Source organism: Topomyia yanbarensis, chromosome 2 (assembly GCF_030247195.1).
Source record: "Topomyia yanbarensis strain Yona2022 chromosome 2, ASM3024719v1, whole genome shotgun sequence".
In the NCBI taxonomy this organism is placed as follows: Eukaryota; Metazoa; Arthropoda; class Insecta; order Diptera; family Culicidae; genus Topomyia; species Topomyia yanbarensis.
Window position 1 is genome coordinate 59,036,432 of NC_080671.1, and position 24,559 is coordinate 59,060,990.

The window sequence follows — 24,559 nt, forward strand, 5'->3', positions numbered from 1 at the left end:
CATACGATGAGTCTCGAAGTCCTGTCGGGCGTTCTCCCGCTGAAAAATCGATTTTGGGAACTCTCATATCGATTGCTCATTCGATGCGATATCTTGAACCCGTTGGTGATTGAAAATTTCGAAAGGCTTGTTGAGCTCAATTCTCAGACCCGTTTTATGTCCCTGTACTTTGACTACATGGCGCAAAATATTAATCCTTCTTCTTACAATCCCAACCGTGTGCATTTCATAAATACTTCTGAATCTACTGTTTTCTTCGACACATCCATGAAAGATGAGATTATTGGAATTCCGGACCATATACGCCCACAAGTGGTTCCAAATATTTTTTATAATAAATTCCGAGAAGTCGACTGTTCTAAGATGTTTTATACTGACGGATCAAACCTCGAAGGGTCCACTGGCTTCGGTATTTTCAATCAAAAGTTCACCGCCTCCTACAAACTCAGTGACCCTGCTTCAGTTTACGCCGCAGAACTAGCTGCTATTCAGTATACCCTTGGAGTCATTGACACATTACCCGCAGACCATTACTTCATCGTCTCGGATAGTCTGAGTTCTATTGACGCTATTCGCTCGATGAAACATGGAAAGCATTCCTCGTATTTTTTGGGGAAAATACGGGAGCTACTGAGTGCTTTATCTGACAAATCTTTCCAGATTACCTTGGTGTGGGTCCCTTCTCATTGCTCCATTCCGGGCAATGAGAAGGCGGACTCCTTAGCTAAGGTGGGTGCCATTGAAGGTGACGTTTTTGAAAGACCAATTTGCTTCCACGAATTTTTCAGTATTACTCATCAGAGAACCCTCGAAAGTTGGCAAACCTCGTGGAGCAATGGGGAGCTAGGAAGGTGGCTACATTCGATAGTCCCTAAGGTATCGACGAAACCTTGGTTCAAGGGGATGGATGTGGGTCGTGACTTCATTCGTGTGATGTCCCGACTCATGGCGAACCATTACACGCTGGATGCACATCTCCGACGTATTGGGCTCGTGGAGAGTGGTATCTGCGCTTGTGGCGACGGTTATCACGATATAGAGCACATAGTCTGGGCGTGCACCGAGTACAGTTCCGCCAGGTCTCGGCTTATGGATACCCTCCGGGCCCGAGGAAGACCACCCAACGTCCCGGTTCGAGATGTGTTGGCAAGCCGCGATGTCCTCTATATGTCCCTTATATACACCTTCATAAAAACCATCAATATCCAACTTTAACTGCCCCTTTTTCCTTATCATTCTCAGAAGCGCTCTCTTCCACCTGTACCATACACCCACGATGGTTTGATGCGACTCCAAGGCGACACAAAACATCCCTGTCGAATGAGCCAACAAACACGGGACCTAAGCACGAACATCACACGCACAACTCGAAATGTAGCCGATCAACATCTGAGCCGCACTACGAAATCGTCTGGAGAAACCCCTGCCATCTCGAGAACGACCACCCGGCGTCCCAGTACATGATTCTTCCTGATGAAGACCACCCTGATTCTGTAATCCATCCGTTGATCTCCCGAAGTCTGAAACTGAAATAATGTTCTCCCCCTGCCATGTTTGTCCACCCTACTTCCCCTGACTCTTATACACAGAAGTAACACCCCTTCCCCCCCCCCCCCCAAATATCTTCATGAAGCATTTAGCTCTTCTTGCCTTTTCTAGTTTTAACTATTATATTATATGATCTCGTTGAAAATGCCCAACTCTACTACCACATAAAATAACTCTAATTAATGTCTCCGAATCTTTACAAAATTTAATCACGCCCTCTAATTATTTCTACTTTTAAGATAGTCGTAAAAATTTTCCCCCTTAGTTAAACATTATTTGCTCCAATAATCTCATTGCTAAAAATGTCAAACCATATTGCCATAAAAACTAAATGACCCCTCTAATCTTACGAAAATTATACTACCCCCTTGTGTATATGTATAGCTATAAATTAGCCTTAGTTTAATTTCAAAAATCAATATGTAAGCCCCTAGTTTTAAGTAATTTAAAATGTAAAACAAAACAAAATTGGCACCTTTAAGCTAACGCAAACCTGCCTTATCAAATAAACGAATTGAAAAAAAAAAAAAATTCCCAGTAGAAATAAATTTAAATTCACACAATTTGCTTTTCGAGCGGATTTTTATGCTGTAAGTTTTTCGATTCGCGGAATTGCAACCTAGCAAAAAAATGAAAAGATTTTATATGCAGATTTAACTTGCTACATTAGTTAGCTAATCTTGCTAACTAGTAGACTTAGTCTGGTAGCTGAATTAAATTTTCTCTTCGGATTCAACCACACAAAATTTAGTAATTTAGATGAATGTATGCTTCTTAGAATCATTGGCAGCGGCAGGATTGTGATTTGAAAGTACTTCTCTTCATCCTCCATGACATATAGAATTCAAAACAAAACTATCAACACTATATTCGTCATGAAATAGGATTATTTTGTACGCAATTTGCTGTTACAGTAAAAATATTGATAAAAGCCGGTTATAATTAAAAATTATACTAAAAATGTTGTTTTTGTAGGGACAAAAGAATTGTAGAACATATTTAATTTTTTCATCTCCGGACGATTTGCGGAAAGCCTTTGATAGGAAGCATCTAAGTGGCTCAATCAATCAAAACAGTTATAAATAGAGGTGCGGCATGGCTGTTTGAAGCAGTTTTTGCTCTTATGAGTCAATGCAAAATGCGTATCTTTTCCGCGGCTGTAATTTTTCTGCCTACATTCTCATTTCTCTCTCGATGCTGCTGTCGTTCGCTAGTGCAGGACGCCCAGCGCTGTACGGCAGCCTGTGTGCAAAGCAGTAACATGACAAAAAACTACTGTCCCCAGTACAGCCACCAGACGCGAGCGGTACAGCTTCTTTTTCCTTATTTTACATTTTTAATATTTTCAATCTTTTTAATATTTTTATTCGAAAATGACGACAATGAATGCGGCTTATTTACGCCACGGCCGGCATCAACGCTTTCGTGTGCGGGCCTCTCCCTTTGACTATGCAGAGAAAAATGTACAAAGCGAGAGAACAAACTTTACTACGCCACACTCTCACCGAGCAGTCGGAATACAACAGCAAAACAAAAATGTATTCAACTGCTGTACGGGAAAATGTACTCGGTTTGGCTACCGTTCTGACAAGAGCTGTAGTGATACGTCGCTGTAACGGGCTGTACGGCTTGTGCAAATGTAAATATACCGAAAAAAATGTAGTTTATCGGTACCGTTGGCATCCCCGCTACACTAAGCGGTAGACGCTATGAATTTTCGACAGCGGTGGTATCGCACACTGATAAACCGTGTCCGATTTGTCGAGATTTTTGAGCACGGTATCCTAGAATAATTTGCAAAGTGGGTGGATGGGGTTGTTTTGGATTGAGTTCAATACTGCAGGGTGCGACGTGTGTGTGTGTGCTGCTAGAGAGTTTGCGTTTGAAAAAAATAATTTAAGTTTATGCTTGTGTGTGCGTTGTCTCAATCCATATTTTGGGCAGTACGTAGGGTAATGAACCTATTGGCGCACATGTTTCATACTGCGGACATATGTGATAGATTTTTTTTTATCACTAAGGCAACATGCTTCTGTAGTTATTTCTAAAGGACGGGCGGACTCAACTGGATTCGCGCCTACAGAAATTATTACTTGGAGATTTTTTTGAGTGAGGAGACTGAGTTATGTTAGAGCTGTTTTACTTTTGATTTGTTTTGAAAAAGTTGAGATAATCTATAGCGATTCTTGGTAGTCAGCTCATAAGCATTGTCATCTGACCCAGAGAAAAAAACTGATTGATTTTTATCACAAGATTGTATTACTATTTTATACCGATCGAATTCCTTAGGACATGTTCCGCAGCGTAGTTTTTATAATTCAATTCGTTTATTTGATAATTCGCGATTACGTTAGCTTAAAGGTGCCAATTTTGTTTTGTTTTACATATTAGATGACTTAAAACTAGAGGATTACATATTGATTTTTTTTAATGAAACTGAGGAGATTTTGTAATTTTATAGCTATCTTCTACATATTTTTCGTAAGATTAGGAGGGTAATTTATGGCAATATGACATTTTTAGCAGGGATATTAGTGGAGCAAATAATTTTTAACTAAGGGGGACAATTTTTACAACTATCTTGGGCGTGATTAAATTTAGTAAAGTTTCGGGGAGAATAATTAGAGTTATTTTTTGTGGTAGTAGAGTTGGGCATTTTCAACGAGATAATGTAATATAATAGTTAAAACTAGAAGAGACAGGAAGAGATAAATGCTTTGAGAAGATATCTGGGGGGGATGGAGAAGGTGTGTTACTTCTGGGTATAAGAGTCAGGGGAGGGAGGGTGGACAAAGATGGCACGGGGAGAAAATTATTAACTTTCAGTTTCAGGCATCGGGAGATCAATGGCATGGGTTACAGACTCGGGTGGCCTTTATCAGGAAGAATCATGTATTGGGACGCCGGGTGGATCTCCTCAAGACGGAAGAGGTTTCTCCAGACGATTTCGTAGCACGGCTCAGATGTGGATCGGCAATACTTCGCGTTGCGCGTGTGATGTTCGTGCTGTAGGTCCCGTGTTTGTTGGCTCATTCGACAGAGATGTTTTGTGTCGTCTTGGAGTCGCATCAAACCCTCATGGGTGTTTGGTACAGGCGGAAAAAGGCACTTCTGAGAATGATAAGAAAAACAAAAGGGGCAGTCAAATTTGTATATTGATGGTTTCTAGGAAGGTGTATACGAGATACATATAGAGGAGATCGTGGCTTGCCAGTACATCTCGAACTGGGACGTTGGTTGGTCTTCCTCGGGCCCGCCGGGTATCCATTAGCCGCGACCTGGCGGAACTGTACTAGGTGCACGCCCAGACAATGTGCTCGATGTCATGATAGCCGTCGCCACAAGCGCGGATACCACTATCAACGATCCCAATACGCCGGAGATGTGCACCCAGCGTGTAATGGTTTGCCATGAGTCGGGACATCACACGAATGAAGTCACGACTTGCATCTATCCACTTGAACCAAGGTTTCGTCGATACCTTGGGGACTATCGAATGTCCCCAAGGTATCGACTAGTTTTAAGTCATCTATTATACCACCTTCCTGGCTCCCCAATGCTCCACGAAGTTTGCCAATTTTCGAGGGTTCTCTGATGAGCAATACTTAAAAATTCGCTGAAGCAAATTGGTCTTTCATAAACGTCACCTTCTGGGTCCGTTTATGAAAGACCACCTAGCTAAGCTAAAGAGTCCGCCTTCTCATTGCTCGGAATGGAGCAATGAGAAGGGACCCACACCAAGGTAATCTGGAAAGATTTGGCGGATAAAGCACTCAGTAGCTCCCGTATTTTCCCCAAAAATACGAGTAGTGCTTTCCGTGTTTCGTCGAGCGAATAGCGTCAATAGAACTGAGGCTATCCGAAACGATGAAGTAATGGTCTGCGGGTAAAGCTTCAATGACTCCAAGGGTATGCTGAATGGCAGCTAGTTCTGCGGCGTAAACTGAAGCAGGGTAATTGAGTTTGCAGGAGGCGGTGAACTTTTGTTTTAAAATACCGAAGCCAGTGTACCCTAGTAAGTGAGCCCCTTGTGAACAATATCGTCGACATGTCGTAGAATGGCACGAAATAAAAAGTTGTCATTTGTGTGATTTGTTGACAATTTCGTGTAATGATTCAATTTACAATAACATTCATTAAATGCTCTTTTTAGGATTTCCATATAGATAAATATGTTCGAATATTTTAGATTTCGATATACGTGTATCGATATTTCGGTATTTCCATTAGAAATAACAAAATATCTGCTTTTAAGGTTGCACGGAGAATGCGCAAAATTCGCAAACGAAAAAAGCAGTTTTTTTCCACACCGTATGTCAGATCTTCATAAAAATCAATCAGCGTGTGTAGAATGTTGTTACAGTACTGCTGATTGATTTGTATGAAGATCTGACATACGGTGTGGAAAAAAACTGCTTTTTTCGTTTACGAATTTTGCGCATTCTCTGTGCAACCTTAATACAACCTATCAGAAGATAGTCAAAATTGTAGCATTTGGTCGGTGTTAGGTCAGACCGGACTAAGTGACAGTGCATTGATTTCGAGAAAAACGCGTTTGAAGTTTGAATCGCAGCATCCTTTACATTATAATTGTAAAATAATTTTTACCATAATTCTTGTTTATTGTTTCATATTTCAAATCTGGTAAAAGTGGAATGTAGATGAAGAAATTCTTTATCCAGTGCTATCATTAACTAATTTTTTGATGTTTTGCGACTTGGTCCGGTCTGACTTAACACCGACCATTTGTATAACCAGTCTAAAGTGTATTCTACTTCACTCCGGTTATGTCTCTGACATTACCCATTCATCTTTTTTTTAATTAGCCAATCCCGTGGTCTACTAGATTAACAAAGGTCAAACTAAAATTGGTTACGACGCCACTTACCTCTATTTTGTGCGCGGGCAGATAGACACGAACTGCATCGTAAGTGTTTTGTCTACAGCAATGTTATTTGCTTGATTTAGATCGGATACCACAACCATGAGCTTATTTGGGTGGATTTTTTAAATTTCGGTCAAGGCCGAATATCGTTCCGTCAGGTTTTTGGAAATTTCTAATAAATTTAGCGGTCAAGGCGAGTTCAATGGGTTCAAACGGGGCATCAGAGTCTTTGATGCCTAATCTTGTTCGACATTTCTTTCATTATCTGGTGGGCTTTTCTCGACAGAGACCATCTATGCTCGGGTTTAGAGCCCGGCACAAAGCGAGAGCATGAAGAATGTTTTTGGAGGAACAGGAATTAGCTGAAATACGAGGCAATATCTAAAGGACAAGCAAGCTAATAGTGATGTTAAATGTGAGCACTTATCTTTGGTCGGTGAACGGCTAGATGATGATATTATACACTCGCCGACGACTGAACACCAAAACTACTAACACAAAGAATGTTTAATAGTCTTGAGTGCAACAGCTCACACAAGTTTCTTTATTTCGCGTCTTTGTTTTACTCGCGCAAAGGAAGGCGTAACCCAAGTAGCAATTAAAACATGTGAAGAAAATAAAATTAGGGAAAGATATTTTGTAGATAGCTCATACGCGGTTTTTATGTTTAACAAGTTCGAATTGTTTTAGTCAAACAAGACACAGCATGTATTTGTCCTACTGAGGTATTTGTCAAGGAATCTGAAATAAATTAATATAATGTTCCACAGTGATACCACAATAATCTTTAAAAAACAAGTAGCGCTGGTACCATTTTATTTCATTTGATTCAAAAGTTTTTATATGAGTTTATTTTACTGCTTGTGGAACATACGGATCAAGTGATTTCGTTCAACGATACTATATAAGAACATATTGAGCACATATTACAGCCAAGTAATCTGCAAGAACCATAAGAACAACTACATGTTCTATCTATGTATAATCTATCTAAGAACCATAAGAACAACTACATGTTCTATCTAAGAAATCAAAAACTTGTGTATCAAAACTAGAACGCTCGATTCGAAACATTTATTTGCCTAAATACGAGTATTTTTCGTATCTCGCCCTAGTTTTATTTTTGTATTGCTTCACAAAGATGTAGCAAAACTTATGATACCAATTAACTTACTGGTGAGCAATTGTATGGTAAGTAATAAACAAAATAATATAGTGCATCGCTCTTGCAAGTCTCTACGACAGTCTACAGCAATATTACAATTAGGCTGTTCACGAGACGGTTGTTTGACATTTAACAGAGGGGTTTGACAACCCATTTGTTTTGCTCTACTGTTTGCTTCGTGATTGTTGATGGATTACGCAAACAGAAAAATCTGTCCTACAAATGTAATTCGTTGGTCTTATTCATTTGATGTTGGGTCGATATGATAATTTTGCCGGACGCCGAGCTGGAACAAGTCCCACTGAGAAACGTCAAAAGAGATAAACAAAAAATCTTCTAATCAGAAACATTTCATGGAATTCCTAATAAGAACATATTGAACAACATAAGAACCACTTATGTTCTACATACGTAATCTAAAACTTGTGTATGAAAACAACATCGCTCGATTCGAAATTTCGATTTGCCCAATCGCACATATTTTTTCGTTTTCATCCGAGTTTAGTTATGGGAATGTATCACAAGGATTTAGCAAAACTTTTGATATTAATTGATGCACTGATAGTTATCTATATATTGTGTAATACACAAAATAGTGCGTCAAGGTGCTACGATGTTCTACAGTGATACATACACAACAAGTGCCATTTTCACAAATGCCTCCCCGACCATGTCTAACAATTTGAGAAAAAGCTATCAAAGCATTTATGATTATTTTCAATTCAGAAGTATATTCTATTTTCTGCATGAATTTTTGCTGTATGTTTTAAAAGTAGTAATTTAATCACGTTTTTTACATTTTGATGCATGCACGGATGCATTGTTTAATTGGAATTCTTGGATTAAATTTTTCACTTATGCAAAAAACAGCTATTTTCAGAAGCGCGTTTAAATACTGGAAGTAAATTACCATGTTTTACAGTAAATATACACTTCGTTTAGTGTTTTCCCTCTACTGAAACCATGCGGATTGCATAATATGAAATATATTTTCTTGAGTTTATATATTGAATATGGATTCCTTTTCGGTTCAATATTTTTCCAATACGACTATCATTTGGAAATAAACTTAGCTAGAACATGTTTCTATGAAATCGTGTTCAATTTGTTTTTGCAGCAAACTTTCTAGCATTGCTGTGTTAATATATTCTATTCAGCAACTTTTGGATTGTAAATAATGCTGCTTGTCAAACATCCTGGACAAGTGTTTAATCGAGTACTATATTACTGCATGAGAACATATTGAAGAGAAAACTTGTTCTATATCGTATTTCAACGTGCGCTTTTTGGGTCGTATAGTAGGTAGTGATTTAGGTATTCAAAATAAGATTCGTTGTTCCGCATCCAGATAAGAAAACTGCATACCAACAAAGTGTGCTACTTGGGAATAGCCTTGATGTGGCACACTCGTATACTTTACTCGATGCACGTCCGTGCGTTACAATGCAAATGAAGTAGCATGTCTTGTTTATCACATAAATTAGGTGATTGGATAATTGTTTCCAAAAAAACTTCTAAAAACAACCATAGTCCAACACGAACACCGTAGTCCTTAGGTAAAAACTATTTTTCTCCACCGAGGAGTAAACTGTTTAAAACCATCTTTGCGTATGATGAGCACATCACCTTTAATTAAATTAGTTATTGAATTCGCGTTTCGACTTCGTCTCATCAGAATCCGACGCTAACTTAGTGACAGGATTAAACTAGTACCGGATTGACGCTGGCTCCAAAAAACAAAAACACTCTTTGTGTGTTCTGAGCAAACTCCTTCCTACGTGATGTCCCGCAAGGTTTTACCTAAATTTTCTTCGCGAAGCATAATGCCACATTAGATTCGATTCTTCTATAAATTCTTCTATAATGACACAAATTTAGATTCGATTCTTCTATAAAACCTAATCTAATCTAATTTCACAACTAAAGCCAATTCTCGTCAAATGGAATATAGAATTAATTTTTGATCTAATCAAATAAAGTGCATGGTAAAACCAAAATATTGCCAACAGTATTGTGTTACTTTCAACAGGTTTCGGGAAAATAATATAAGGGTTTTCTTGCTTGGAAAAGGAAGCCAGTTGGCGGTTCCTGTCGTAGATTGGAACTGGTGACTGCAGTTTCAGATTTAGTTTAATCTTCACGGCTTGGTAGTGCAAAAGATGAGGTGTCATTTGTTTGAGCTTGTGCGACCACCACCATCGTTCTAACACGATATTTATTATTTCGATTATGGACGTTTTAATCTTAAGGTCATTCGTCTCTTTTCTCATGTTAGAAAAATTGCTAACCCTATGTGCCGAAATACTTGGTGCACTTCCGGCTTTCTTAAAATCCATTACACTGTCAGCGAACACCGCCAAAATCCCAAAAATTGAAACAGAATTGTACCCTCCGGAGGGTGGTATAGCAAAACAACTTTCCGGTCAAAAGTACACCCGAAGATTCTCCTTTAAGTACAAAATAATTAATATACAAGCAAAGTACGACGAACTTAACCTCTCAGCGGTACCGTGAAACAAGCTGTTCGCTGGACTCGGTAAGTGCTGATTCTACCTAGAGGCAGACGAAAAAGTGTCGTGTAAAAAAAAAATTCCAGATCTGGTAGGAGTAGAATCATCAGCAGAAAAGTCGTTAGGTAACTTTTCCACATTACAACACTTAGGAACTGTTTCAACATGCGGCCCTCGGTAATTTTGAACTTGGTGCGGATGCTGTTACAAAGAAGGCTGACATGAGACCATTTTTAACCTGCTTTTAGGCACATAATGTTGCTACCTGTGGGAAGTTTCTATTAATGGAAAACAGCAAGCCGAGAAAAAAAAGATTTTCTTTTTCATTGAGTCTTATAAGAATGAGAAACCGGCCGACCACAAAATATGACCATCGTCGATTCGAACGAAACTTTAAAATTGTGTTCAGTTTATGAATCTCCATTAATTTCTTTGACAATTACAATATTTTGATACAAGAGCAACTTTTCAGAAGGGCGTAAAGATTTCTACGAGCATTAATTTCAATTTTTTTTTGTTCGAATACTGTATTTTATACAGCAAAATTTTTTGAGAACGAGTTTCAGAGAATTAATATTTATGTACGAAAAAAATATGCACTGAAAAAAATGTTGTGTCATTTTTCACATAAACAAAAATTTATGTTAAAAATTTAAATTGTATAAAAACCCATTTTTTAATTTTTTATATTTTCTCAACAAAACCTTAAGAGAAAAGAAACATTTTGAATGTAATTGTATGATGGAGAACTTATAGGTAAAAAAGTTTTTCTAACAATAACGTTATACATGTTTTTAAATTTCATACAAATTGACACACAAAAACTATAATTTTATTACAGAATATAATTCTAAGTCTCATTTTAAATCAAAATATATTTAACAAAAATCTTCCAAAATGCGATAGTATTCGAGATATTTGGAATTTTATGTCCGTAAAATTTTTCGCTATCCTGAAGATGCATCCCAGCATTTGAGATGCTCGGCTAACTGTATAGGAGACGTGCAGTTTAAACGTAAGTTGCGAGTCTGGTATCACTCCTAGATCCTTCACCTGACTAACGCGTTCAATTTCAGTATTCAGTAGACGGTAGTTAAAACAAACCGGGTCTTTTTTCGTGAGAACGATATCACCGAGCACTTCTTTGTATTTACACACATACGGTTCGTGTTACACCAGTCAGCGAAGGTTTCAAACTGTCGTTAGAGTAATCTACAATCTTCAGTAGAGCGGATGAGAAGAAACACCTTGAGATCGTCTGCGAAGGACAGGCGGGCAATCTTCAGAACTAGATGAACGTCGTTGAAGTAAAGCAGAAACATCAGCGGTCCCAAGTGACTTCACTGGGGTACTCCTGACGGAGAAGTAAATGTGGATGCCTGACAATCTTCTATGACAACCACTGTTTCTCGACCTGTAAGGTAGGATCGAAACAACTGCAACAGACTACCATTAATTCCAAATCTCTCAGTTTTAGCGATTGTTATGTCATGGTTCACTTTATCAAAAGCGGCTGATAGGTCTGTATAGATAACATCGGTTTGAGCGCGACGTTCCATGCTCTCTGTTATGTAGGATGTAAGGCAAAGCAGGTTAGTCGTTGTCGTTGCAGTGAGCCTGAAGGGGTTCCATAATCACCAGCTTGAACAACTTCGAGACAGAACTCAATGAAGTAATTCCCCGGTAATTATTGACGTCTCGCTTATTACCTTTTTTGTGGACTGGGAACAAATTCGCGGACTTCCAGCAGGATGGAAAGATGCCACTGGCAATAGATGCTCTAACGATGCGAAGAAGTGGAGTCGCTAAAACGTCGATGTGCCTTTTCAAAAGTACTGGGTCCTGGATTGAAAGACGGGAACAAGCTCTGGTAATCATCGGGACAAAAATAAGATGCAAATAACATGCTTAGGAAGCGAATGCGACATGAGAAAAGGTGCCGAATACGTTGTCTGCACAAGCTTTTATAGAAGGCGTGAAGCGAAAGTGTTGAGACCTCGAATAATTGTTCAATTATGTGTAAGCTGTGCCAAATACATTCATAAAGCTGACCTACGGAAACTATCTGAAAACACATGTGATTTGATATTGAATTTATGGTGTTGTAATATTTTCTTTTTCTCCCTTAACACAGAACAACTGCTGTGGCGCAATTGAGTTTTTCCAAGTCCTAGTCGGGCTTCAAGCGATGAAAATGTACAGAAGCTTATTCCTTCTAGCTGAACAGAAAGATGTCTCTTATCTCTGTATTACAAGTGCGTTTGGCACTAAATTGAAAGAGACAGTCCTTCCATTGGAAGACCCATTATCGGCCTAACACTGTTAATCTCAGCTTAGTCCCTCCCCGGAAACCGAAATCGACAACTACTCGTGTGGACATAATCGAATGGGTTTTATTAGCAATTCCGGTTCGCATCGCACGCTAGACGGACGATGGTGGTTGGGCCATCCTATCAGGACGTGATTTTTTCATGAACTATCAAATACGTGCCAGCAGAAACATATAGTTTTACGATAAATGTTATACCGGACCAATATCCTTTCAATGATTCGATGGTCCATTTAAAATCTTTTAAACGGAGCAAGTCGTAACGAGAATCGGAATTATTTGACGGGTGCCACCAAACCTGAGATGTATCTTGTTTTTCTGCGCTGAACAACCACGAATACGAAGCAATGAAATGCAAAGCGGCGAACGTTTGTCGATTGCAATAATAACCGTAAAGTATTCTTATCTCGGTCCGGGCAGACCCATAAAGCGTTTTATTCGTTACCGTACCGCTTCCGTTCTTACCGTCAGTTTTACGAATTTCAAATGACCCGTGGGATGTGTCAACCCATTTGCGACTCGATTGCTTCACCTTTTGGTGGGGCGGTTCCAATAGGTAGCGTCTGCCAGAGCGGGGCATCGTGTTTTGTCATCCCTAAAAGTTCGTGTCTTGTTCGGTAGAAAATATTTACGACGATTGCAGTTGCAAACCGTGTGCCCGTATAAGTAAGCAATCGTTTTCAGCTTGCAGTCAGGATTCTTTGTCGTCGTCGTCGTAGTGCGGGAACTGTCAGATGCAAAAACCTGGCTATTGTGAGTAGGAAAAGGTTAGGAGTTGACTGTTAATTTACGTCAGGTTACACGTTGATGCATGGCTGTAAAGTGAGACGTTTTGAGTGTTTGATTTTTTGCTTTGTTTTCGAACAACAGATCTGAGGAAAAGTCTACATTTGATATAATTTAGAAAACGAATAGAAAATATAATATGGAAAATGTTGTGAGAACATATATTAGTTGTATACAAAATCTCGCAATATTTTTTCCAACCACCTGGTAATAGTTAATGTGTCATTTCCAACCTAGAAATAAAATTATAATTATAATTAACTATAATTACCAATAAAAGACATTCAAAACTGCCGAAACTATCGTAAGTAGTATGATACTTTTAACCTTTAATAAATCTTATTGTAGTTACTAACCGAAATTGTTTTTCCTTCTGTCTGTGAGATCTTAAGAAGTGACTCTTTAGCGATTATTGTGGAAGTAATGTTTCTGATTGGAATTGTTGGTCAAGTCGTCTGCACTATACTGATGGGACAAATTCAAGCTCTTACGCTACAGGTGTGGTTCCCTTCCGTACAAATGGTCTTAATGTTAGTCTTTTGTAATATATATCGGGCAATTTAAACCAGCTATGGACGCCTTGGAGAAACCTTTACTATATCTAATTTCTGAGAATGGGACTCTGCTGTCTAATCCTCCAAACCATCGATTTAAAAAGCTATTAAATATTGCTTGAAAGGATTCAATTCATTCCTGATTATAAAATTTTAGCAACACCCATTTTTTCTCTATGACCATATATATTGGAACCTCAATTTACGAACCAAACCGGGGGTTCGTAAATTGAATTGATTCGTAAAAAAGTGTTCGTTATTTGGGATTTAGTTCGTAAAAAAGTTCGCTTCACATTCTTATTATAATTGGTTTCGTAAAACCACAAAATTTATTAATTATTATGTATTAGCATTTTTGGAACGGACTTGACGTCCGTTGAGTAAATGATGAAAATGGATGTTGCGATCCTTTTTGAAAACGAATATTTCCGGTCAAGCAATGTTATCGATAATCCTTACAATATGGGTATTATTGGAACGAGCTGGACGAGTATATGACGGAAATTGATGAGCGACGTCATTTTGAAAACTAATAGGGCAACTTCCGGTCGAGCAACATTATCGGTAACTCTAACAATGTGGCTGTTTTTGAAACTGGCTTGACGAGTAGATGTTGAAAATGGAGGTTTAGAAGCTTTTTGAACTCCAAGATGGTCACTTCCGGTCGAGAAATATTATCGATAATCCTAACAATATTGGTATTGTTGGTACGGGCTTGACGAGTCTATGACGGAGCTTGGTGAAAGCCAAGATGGCGACTTCCGGTTGAGCAAAATTGTTCTAATTATATCCATTCATGTATACAGTGAAGATCTATTTTCATGGTAAATTTTAGGCTGAAAAAACAGGGATGTTGCAAATTCGGGATATATTTTTCTTTCTTTTTAATAAATAGAAGTTGTTTAAATATTTCTTTTTAGTCTCTTGACAGTCTTGCAATCCCTTTCTGAATATTTAGCGGAAATTTCCAATAAGGGGGCGTTTTTTAATTCAAAAATTGATACTTTAAAATTAGTTATGGAATTTGCGTTTCGACTTCGTCTCATCAGCATCCGAAACTAATTTAGTGACAGGACTAAGCTAGCGCCGGATTGACGCTAGCTCAAAAAAAAACGTAAACACTATTTGTGTTTTTGAATAAACCAAAAAGCAAGCACATTTTACATTTTTGAAATAAGATGGCCAAGAAAGGCCATCTTATTTCTTGGCCAAGAAAGGATTTTTTCGAATTTGGTTTGGTTCGTCTGCTAGAGCCTGCTGACAAAATTGGGGATAGACCATCGAAGGTAGGCAAAATCGGAGGCTGCTATAATCGAGTCTTCACTATATCTACTATTACCACGTATTACCACACGTAGGTTATAGATAATTTATCTGAACCAGAAGTTGCCATCTGTGAGTTCGCTGTAAAGGGCGAACACGAAATTATTGCGACACAATCAACAGGGCATAACTTTTTTACTATTGGGTAAAAATCAACCAAATTTAGCACACTTTCTCATTGATGTGTATTGTTTACATGCTGTCAAACTCGAAGTCGTGTTTTTCGATTCAACGAAAATGGAGGTGAACCAACGCGAGTCGAGAGAACAAATTCTTTCCAAATACCTGGAATTTCCTGACCTGTCGCATCGGCAGTTGGGAAAAATGTTGAACATTCACCATTCAACCGTCTCCAGAGTGTTGAAGCGGTTCCAGGAGCGGTTGACGGTGGACCACGGCAAAGGAGCTGGAAGAAAACCGGGACCGGAGAACAAAAAGACGGAGGGAAAGGTGAAGCGGATGATTAAAGCAAATCCCATCGTGATTTGGCTAAAAAGATCGGCATGTCGCAGAGCTACGTCCAGAATGCAAAGAAGAGAGCTGGACTACATACATACAAGGTAAAGAACTTCCCAAACCGCGATGAGCGGCAACAATCGACGGCTAAAACTCGGGCACGGAAGCTCTACGAGAAGACGTCGACAAAATATGGCTGCTGTGTGATGGACGACGAAACGTATATAAAAGCCGATTTTAAGCAAATTCCGGGGTTGGAGTTTTTCACCGGCAAGAGCAAGTTTTATGTGGACGACAAATTTAAGAAGAAGAAAATGTCGAAGTTCGCCTCCAAATATCTCATTTGGCAGGCCATCTGCTCTTGCGGACTGAGGAGTGAGCCTTTCGTGACAAAGGGCACAGTAAATGGCGAGATCTACAAATCTGAGTGCCTCGAGAAGCGCCTTTTGCCGTTCTTGCAGCAGCACGACGAAGCTCCGCTATTTTGGCCAGATTTGGCATCATGCCACTATTCTAAAAGTGTCCTGGAGTGGTATGAGGCCAATTCTGTCCATTTTGTTCCAAAGGACATGAATCCGCCAAACTGTCCGGAACTGCGCCCGGTGGAGCAGTACGGGGCAATGATGAAGCGGGAACTTCGGAAGACAGTCAAACACGAGAAGAACATGTTAAGAAAATGGAAAAAAAAACTGAGAAACTGGTACCGGATGATACTGTAAAGACTTTGATGGAGGGCATCAAGCGAAAATGCGTTTAATTTTACACTCAAGGCTCCATCGATTAACTTTTCTTTTGATTTTTGAAGTAAATATATGTATAAACCTACCCTAAAATTTTGGTTTGATTTTAAACATTATACGAAATTGGCATGACATTTTCGGTGTCACATTAATTTCGTGTTCGCCCTTTAGTTATAGTGAATTTAACTAAACAGGAAGTTGTCATCTTAGATTTCAAAATGGTTTCAAATATCGATTAACATCATGCACTACTCGACCCCAATCCCGTATCACTGGGGTCATAATGTATTTATCTATATCGGAAGTCGCCATCGTGGATTTCAAAATGGCTTCAAACATCGATTTCTGACATGCACGCGTCATCCCCATTCATTCCATCACTGGGGTTATAGTGAATTTATATAAGCCGGAAGTCGCCATTTTGGATTTCAAAATGGTTCCAAACATCGGATCCCGTCATATACTACTCAACCCCATTCCGAAAATACCCATATTGTTGAGCTTATAGTGAAGTTAACTAAACCTGAATCCGCCATATTGTATTTCAAAATGGCTTCAAACATCGATTTCCGTCATGTACCCCATTCCGAAAATTCCCATATCACTGGGATGGGTAGTGAATTTATCTAAACTTCAAGTCGCCATCTTGGATTTTAAAATGGCTTCAAATATCGATTAACATCATGCACTACTCGTCCCCAATCACGTATCACTGGCTTCATAATGTATTTATCTATACCGGAAGTCGCCATCTTGGATTTCAAAATGGCTTCAAATTTCGATTTCTGACATGTACTCGTCATCCCCATTCCGAGAATACCCATATCACTGGGATTAAAATGAATTTATATAAGCCGGAAGTCGCCATCTTGGATTTCAAAATGGCTTCACGCATCGGATCCCGTCATATACTACTCAACCCCATTCCGAAAATACCCATATTGTTGAGGTTATAGTGAAGTTAACTAAACTTGAAGCCGCCATATTGTATTTCAAAATGGCTTCAAACATCGATTTCCGTCATGTACCCCATTCCGAAAATTCCCATATCACTGGGATGGGTAGTGAATTTATCTAAACTGCAAGTCGCCATCTTGGATTTTAAAAATGGCTTCAAAAATCGATGTCCGTCGTGTATTCGTTAACCCTATTCAGGAAATACCCAACTTTTGTTAGTGATAATTAGCTAAGAATATGTTAAATTGTATAGCGTTACGCTGCACTGTACGAACTCTATTTTTTGCGAAATTGATTCGTAAAAAAAGAGTATTATTTCGAAGCTTTTATCAAATTCAGTCGTTGTCTAGTAGAATTCTCACTTCTTCGCGTATTACTCCAGAGCAATGCTTCTAATTTTGCGGAGGTTCAAAATATCATCCAATCCGAATTCGAATCCGTTTTCTTCGGCCCACTTGACAACAAAACTCAATCAATTTACTGCATGGTTGTATTGGTTTCGCTTATCGGGTTCTATGTGAAAAGGTTCGAACAATTTTGGTTAATAAAACATAACTTCTTTTAAAAATAATTAAATTTATTTTTTTTCGCAAAACCCTAATTAAACATTGATTTTTCAAATGGAACTGAGAATCATTTTGCAATCCTTGAAGATATTTAGATTTGAAGAAAAGCATTCTTTTGTGAAAATCACTTGTAACTGTTCAGATAGAAACTTCATTCTTGGGGGCGGGCATAGCCTTGTTGGTAAACCGATTGTCTTATACACAGCTCACTTGGTATCAATTACCAACTTCGTACATACGGAAATTTTTGTAACACAAACAAAGAGACGAATGACCTTAAGGTTAAAGCTTCCTGTAATCGAAATAACATAAAATTTCTTTGCTTTGGTGAAAATGTGGGCCAATGCCAGTTCTAAACATTTTTAGAACAAAGCCTTTGCGAGAAGTTAACACATCAAAAGATAATATAAGACACCTAAACAAATAATTCATTTATTTGGTTTTTGAAGTAAGTGCCAATACCTTATTTACAACTTTTTGGTGGTACTGGGGAAAATGATCAAAATGGTGAGTGAAGCGAAAGCAATTATGTGAACAAAAAAATCCCTCAGAGGCAGCATTCGAACCCTAAACCTTTGAGACTCTAGCTTGCAAAGCGAGATCACACACAGCCGCAGCTGCCACCCAACACATTCGATCTATTTAATTTCCCGGCTAGATACCAAGGCCCGGGTTTTTATTATCGTCTGGTGTCTATTTTTTAGTTCATTACCCATCGTGTTACGGTGGAAGATCTCGCTTTGCAGGCAGGAGTCTCAAAGGTTGCGGGTGCGAATCCTGCCTCTGGGGATTATTCACATAATTGCTTTCGATCAGTTTAAGAAACTTAAGAAACCTCTTCAGATAGAAACTTCATTGCTGGGGGGGGGGGGGGGGGGGTTTACTACAAAAAAGACTTTAGAAACCTGATGTTTCAAGAGCTTTCTTAATTTTTCATTTAAAAATCATAACAAATAAAGCATTAGAGATAGTTTATTCAGAAAGGTTGCTTCACTTTAATTGTTTTACAACATTGTAGAACTTTGCTCAATCTCAATCACAACAACCATGTTGCCAAAAGCGGAATGTGCCAAAAAAGAAATGTTACTGTATTACGTAAAAATAGTGTTCGTAAATGGAGGTTTTACTGTACTCCAATATGGGCTTAGTGCTCGGAAGCCAATCATTTAATGGTAAGCAGGCTTCGGACGACTCCCCATTACGTAATCCTTCAGTGTCACTCCAATCAGCTTAATTAGCTTTGGAAGACGAATCGCTTCGTTCACGTAAGCTGACCTGTGATACTGCTCCGAGCTGGAGAATGCCATCACAAGCAGCACCAGCGAGCTCAGCTATGTCGTTGCCGTAATTAAGGCGATGTTACACATCCAGTCACTGGCGGTAATCCTCGCCGGACAGGTTCCTGCTGACAATTTCAGCACCAAACTCAATTTTATTTATCCGGTTGAAATATTTCGCAAAACTTGCGCAGAGTTTGCTGATATTTCCGGTTCGGCTTCAATTACGTGCAGTTTATCCAAGTTCTTTATTGCCAAGCTTCATAAAGTTCAATTTGCTTCGCACGTCGTGCGCAACATCTCGGACCGCGCCGCATCCCCCCTATTCGACAGGAAAACCGGTGCTTAAACTTTCCAGTCAGTAGCGGCGCATGTCTTCGCTTCGGACCGACAGCTTCCATTCTCGAAGAGTTTTTTTTTTTAATAAAAGTCACACCAAGCATCCTTTTCGCCCCCGACAACACAAAATACTATAGCGAGAGGGGATCGTGGCAGAGGATAGATTGGAGCATTTACCACATCCGGCGTTGTTTGGTATTCGCCCAGGAAAGGGATAATAATAATGTAGATTAAATTGGAAGTTTTTTTTCCATCCCATCCACACTTCGGTGCTGGCTGACGGACAACATAAAGCAATAAAAATGTCCTTTTCAGAGTTTTTTTTTCAGCCGGTTTCGTACGAGTGGTGGATGTTGACTTGGGAGGATAGGATCTTCTTGATTTTTTTTTCTATCGTCGAAGGCTTCCTCTGCTGCTGTGGAATGCGAATGTCCGGAGTTGATGGTATGAAATGATTTTACTGTAGAAAAGAATGAGAAGCCAACAACAGCAGCAGCAGCAGCGGTGGCCTTGTCTTGTTTTATAGAGATGACAGAAACAAGATCTTCCATTTTCTGTTAGATTATGAAAAATGGTTGCAATGTATTCTAGTTTTGCCTTGAATGGTCATCTCGGCGAGGCGGGATAGCGCTCTGCACGTTTTCCTACAGCAGTGGGATGAGGTTGAAAGTAAGAAATATCACAGGGACTGAATAGTTGGATTACCGTTGCTGAGTGTGATTTAGAGCCGTTGGAATATGTTTTTTCTCAATATAATCTCTTTATCTGAAAATGACAATTTTCGAATACTAGAGGATCTACATAGTGCCACAGATACCCCGTCTCAATTCAACCAGAATGTGATTGTAGGTTTTTGTCATTTTCTAAAAAAATACCCATATTTAGTTATTAAAAGAAAATATATTTTTGGATCACATCAGTGGACTTATTAAAAGCAATTTATTTTCCTTTAATTTATTTGACAAAACACCGAAACAAATCAATTCTAAACTCACTTCCTGCCACGGTTCGCACGGGACAAGCCAGATAAATTTCTATGCGTTCTACACAGCAAGCATGACAAGCCCATATTTCGTCATTTACACCATCCGCCCACGGCTGAGTGAACCGTGAGCGAAGCAAAGCAAGGCGCATTTTACAAAATCCTGCTGCAAAGAAAAATGATCAAACCTAAACCTCACCATTCGCACGTAGATTTGTTTTCGTTTTCCAAACCATCTCATCCAGAACAAAAAGGATTGCCCCTACCACGCCAAAAATCACGACACAAATAAGAAGAAGGAAGAGCACGCGTTCATCCTAATTTCTGACAGTCGTAAATCCAACTGTCGCTTCCGCTGGAGCACGAAAAACTTTCCCCACGGTCGGTCGGTTGGTTGGTTGCTGCCAGTCAGTGTGTTAAAGCGAACCCACCCATGCTGATGGTATGGCGGGGAAGCAGCACCATGCAGATCATAACTCGCTGTCGATTTCGCAGTTAATTTATAACCGTGCGCGGGAAGATTTATGCCACGGGGCGAGCAGAACTTGGCTCAATCAAGCGAACTTGAGATTGGAATAAAAAGTTCATAAATCTTTGCGAACAGCGCGGACCGGTTGGATGGCTGCCCCGTCACCGTTTTATGAAGTTTAAATAAATTTCAAATCTTCTAAACAACAAAAAGTACAACCGAAGTATTGTACCACCGCGTGGCGATGCCCACGCGTTGTTGAGAGTAAATCAATTTTCTTCGGTTGTTTTTCACGCGGGTTAACGCAGCGCCAGTCACTGAGTGACGCAGGCGATAAATTAGATTTTTATTTATGTATAATGTTGAGAACTTTTAGCATGGTTCAGATAAACGGAAATTATAAACGATGGATGAAAGCATGAGATCTAAAAACAATAGCCGCTGAACGCTTGACGGTACTGATATTCTGCATGTGAAAGCTCGCTCGTTAGACATATTCGATGGACGTACAGTGTTGGCACAGCATAAGCTAATAATTAGCCTCGTCAACATTCATTAATTTGAATACCCTTCAACTTCAGATTTCTCACAAATTTAAGCCCTACTTTCGTACGGCGTATTCGTTAGCGAAAATGAGTAGGAACATGAAGGCGAATACGGAAGGTAAATACATTTTCAGTGCCCATTATGTGCTATATAGTATGTGACAGTCTAATTAGCATTTGCAAATTGTACCATGCATGCAAGATAAATGTTGTATTTAAAGCTATAATTCTAAACTATCCCTTTTAAAAAGTATATGCAGTCACAGGCGTGCGCAGCAACTTCCATTAGGAGGGGAGGGGTCTATCCAATCATTTATACCTTTTACTATGGAGTGATTGCCACTATGTTATAAGTTCTTTGGTGTCCGGTTGCTAAAATTTTCTTAGCACTATTTCAGCCAAGAATAGAACCACTGGGAGCCTGCTCCCGTGTCGTAAGAGGCGACTAACTACATGTTAGGAGTTCCTAGGTCAAGGTATTGATCCGTACCGAAGACTTAACTTGGACGGACCTTAAGGTTTTGCATCATAGCCTTTATCCATTCATCACTGACATACCTTTTCTGATTCGCTGTTCCCGATTGTGTACCAACGTTTTATGTTTCTTCAAGCGGTTGTACAATAGTCGTAAAGGATGAAGTCTAATTCTACACTAAGTAACAGCATGTATTAATATACCGGCTCTTCTACCCGAATATATAATATATTTCAATGCTTTGAATTGAAAACCGTATTTAAAAAAAGCAAACTTTCAAGTTGGAAACTTTCTAAATTGGCCTAGGAGGAAGCTGTCGAATTACACAAAATGTTTTTTGTGTGGCAAGCGATCTGTAGATGTTTCAAAATAGGCCATTTTTTAAATAAATCTAGAACCATCTACCTACAAAGCCACTTTGACGAAAGTGCCTTCTTGAGGTTTCATGAAGGTCTGACATTACTGCCCATAAAAGCATAAGAGTCCCATATTGAAAAACAGCAAGCCGAGAAAAGCGCTGTTCAAGTTTTACATTTTCATTGAGCCTTATGGATGGGACAACCATGTTTTGGTATTTTTTTCGATATTTTCTGAACAAACCTGGTAATCTTATTTGTGTATTATGATTCAGTGGTGATACAGAATTCGATCCAACAAATAACTCATCTTCGACAAAAATCGAAATGGGACTCTTATCTTTTTATAGGCAGATTAGCTGTGTACTACTTTTGCTTTCCTAAACAATGATAAACATTTGAGCACTCCAGAACTTCACTCCGTCGGAAAATGTAGGGCCATCGGAAGCTAAAACTTGGTCCTTTCTTCAAAATCATCCGATGAAGTACTCTGCGTCACTCTTTCGTGTTTGAACCGCTCATATAGTAGTCGGTCTTTGCCAGTATTTCTCTTCTCCCATCTTCTCCTGGGCCGCCGATGGATCAAAAACCCTTATCTAACAGGGAGAGTGGAGATGCCAACTTGTCATTAAAATTTCTCAGTGAATTTCTTCACATTCATTTGGGATATCTTTTATACTTTTTGTACGCACCAATTTTATCCTGCGACACTTGTTGCTGATGCAGAGAAATCCTCGGTCATAATAGTCACAAGTGTTAAACTAACATACATTCCCATCCCAAAATTGACCTGTTGTTGATCATACTATAATCTTAGTCTCTTTAGGGTGCACGTTGAGTATGATGTACTACTCTGAAGCATCATACAATTGGTTCAACATGCAATTTCAACAGGTTTTGATCAATCACGGGAAACTCAAGGGCGGTCAATTAAGGGGTTATATATAAAGTTGGAACTCAAAAAATCAAAAAAAAAAATTAATAAATATTCTGAAAGTACATACTTTTAAAAATATCTGTGCGAAATTTCATCAAGATCGGAGCACCAGATTTCAAACTACAGCCGTTGCAGCACGTAGGTTCTTCTGCGAATGAAGGTAACACAAAACTTTAAGCGCATTTATCTTGGAACTAAGTTTTTTGAAAAGTATTTTCATAAAGTTTTTTTTGAATTATTTTTATTTACATTCTCGTGTACTTGAACGGTTCCTTTTTCATTAAAAAAATTTCAATTCTTTGCAATAGATTTTTGATTAAAATTTTGAACATCACAAAACTCAATAATTTGGTCCACGTGTTTTTTCTGTACGAAAAAAAATATATTCGGAAATCGATCCGTTCAAGTACACCACAATACATTTTTCTTCAATAATCTTTATTTTTTTTAATTTCAGTTGAGCGATTTGGCTTGGAGAGCGTTCACCGCAAACTTCTGCCAAAATAACACGCTTCGGAGGATAGGCCATAACTCCGCCATCCTTGAACATTTTTTTTAATTCAACTTATTTTTTTCCAAATTTGATAGTACTACCAACGAACTGTCTTTCGCTTTTTCAAATAAAATTTGCATAAAATATTTTAAAAAAATCACGAACTTAGCTCAATTTTTCGTCGCAACTTTATATATAACCCCTTAAGCTAAGCTGGAGTAATTGCCATAATGTTATATTTACTAATTTTTTGTGTATAACTAGTGCCAATTTGGATACTAGTTTAGATACCTCGTCTAATCGTTCAGATACCTCGTCTCGTCCAACTGGGTGTGTTGGTGCGATTTTCTGGCGACATGAATTCGAAACACAAAAACCATACTTAACTAATTATATAAGTAATAACTAGCCACCTTTGTCTGAATCGTACTTGAGTAGCTCGCCAATGTTCACTCTGAATTTGCCTGCAACATCATTCACCGAACATCAGGTAAATACTAATTTTCGGAGGATTGACTGTTCCAAGGGTTCGGGGTCGGATGGACTTCAACCTTTGTTCATCAAGAATTGCTCTTCATTTCTGGCGCTACCAGCATCTCTATTATTCAATAGCTCTCTTGCTAAGTATATGTTTCCAACGAAGTGGAAGGAAGCTTTGATAACTCCAGTCCACAAATCCGGCAACGTACATGATGCCACCAATTATAGAGGATTTTCAATCTTGAGCTGCCTCCCTAAAATCTTCGAGAGTATGTTGTTAGATGTTATCTACCCCGCATTAAAACATATCATCACTTCGGACCAGCATGGTTTTGTAAGAAAGAGCTCGACAAATACTAATCTGATGGGCTTCGTGTCGTCGTTGAT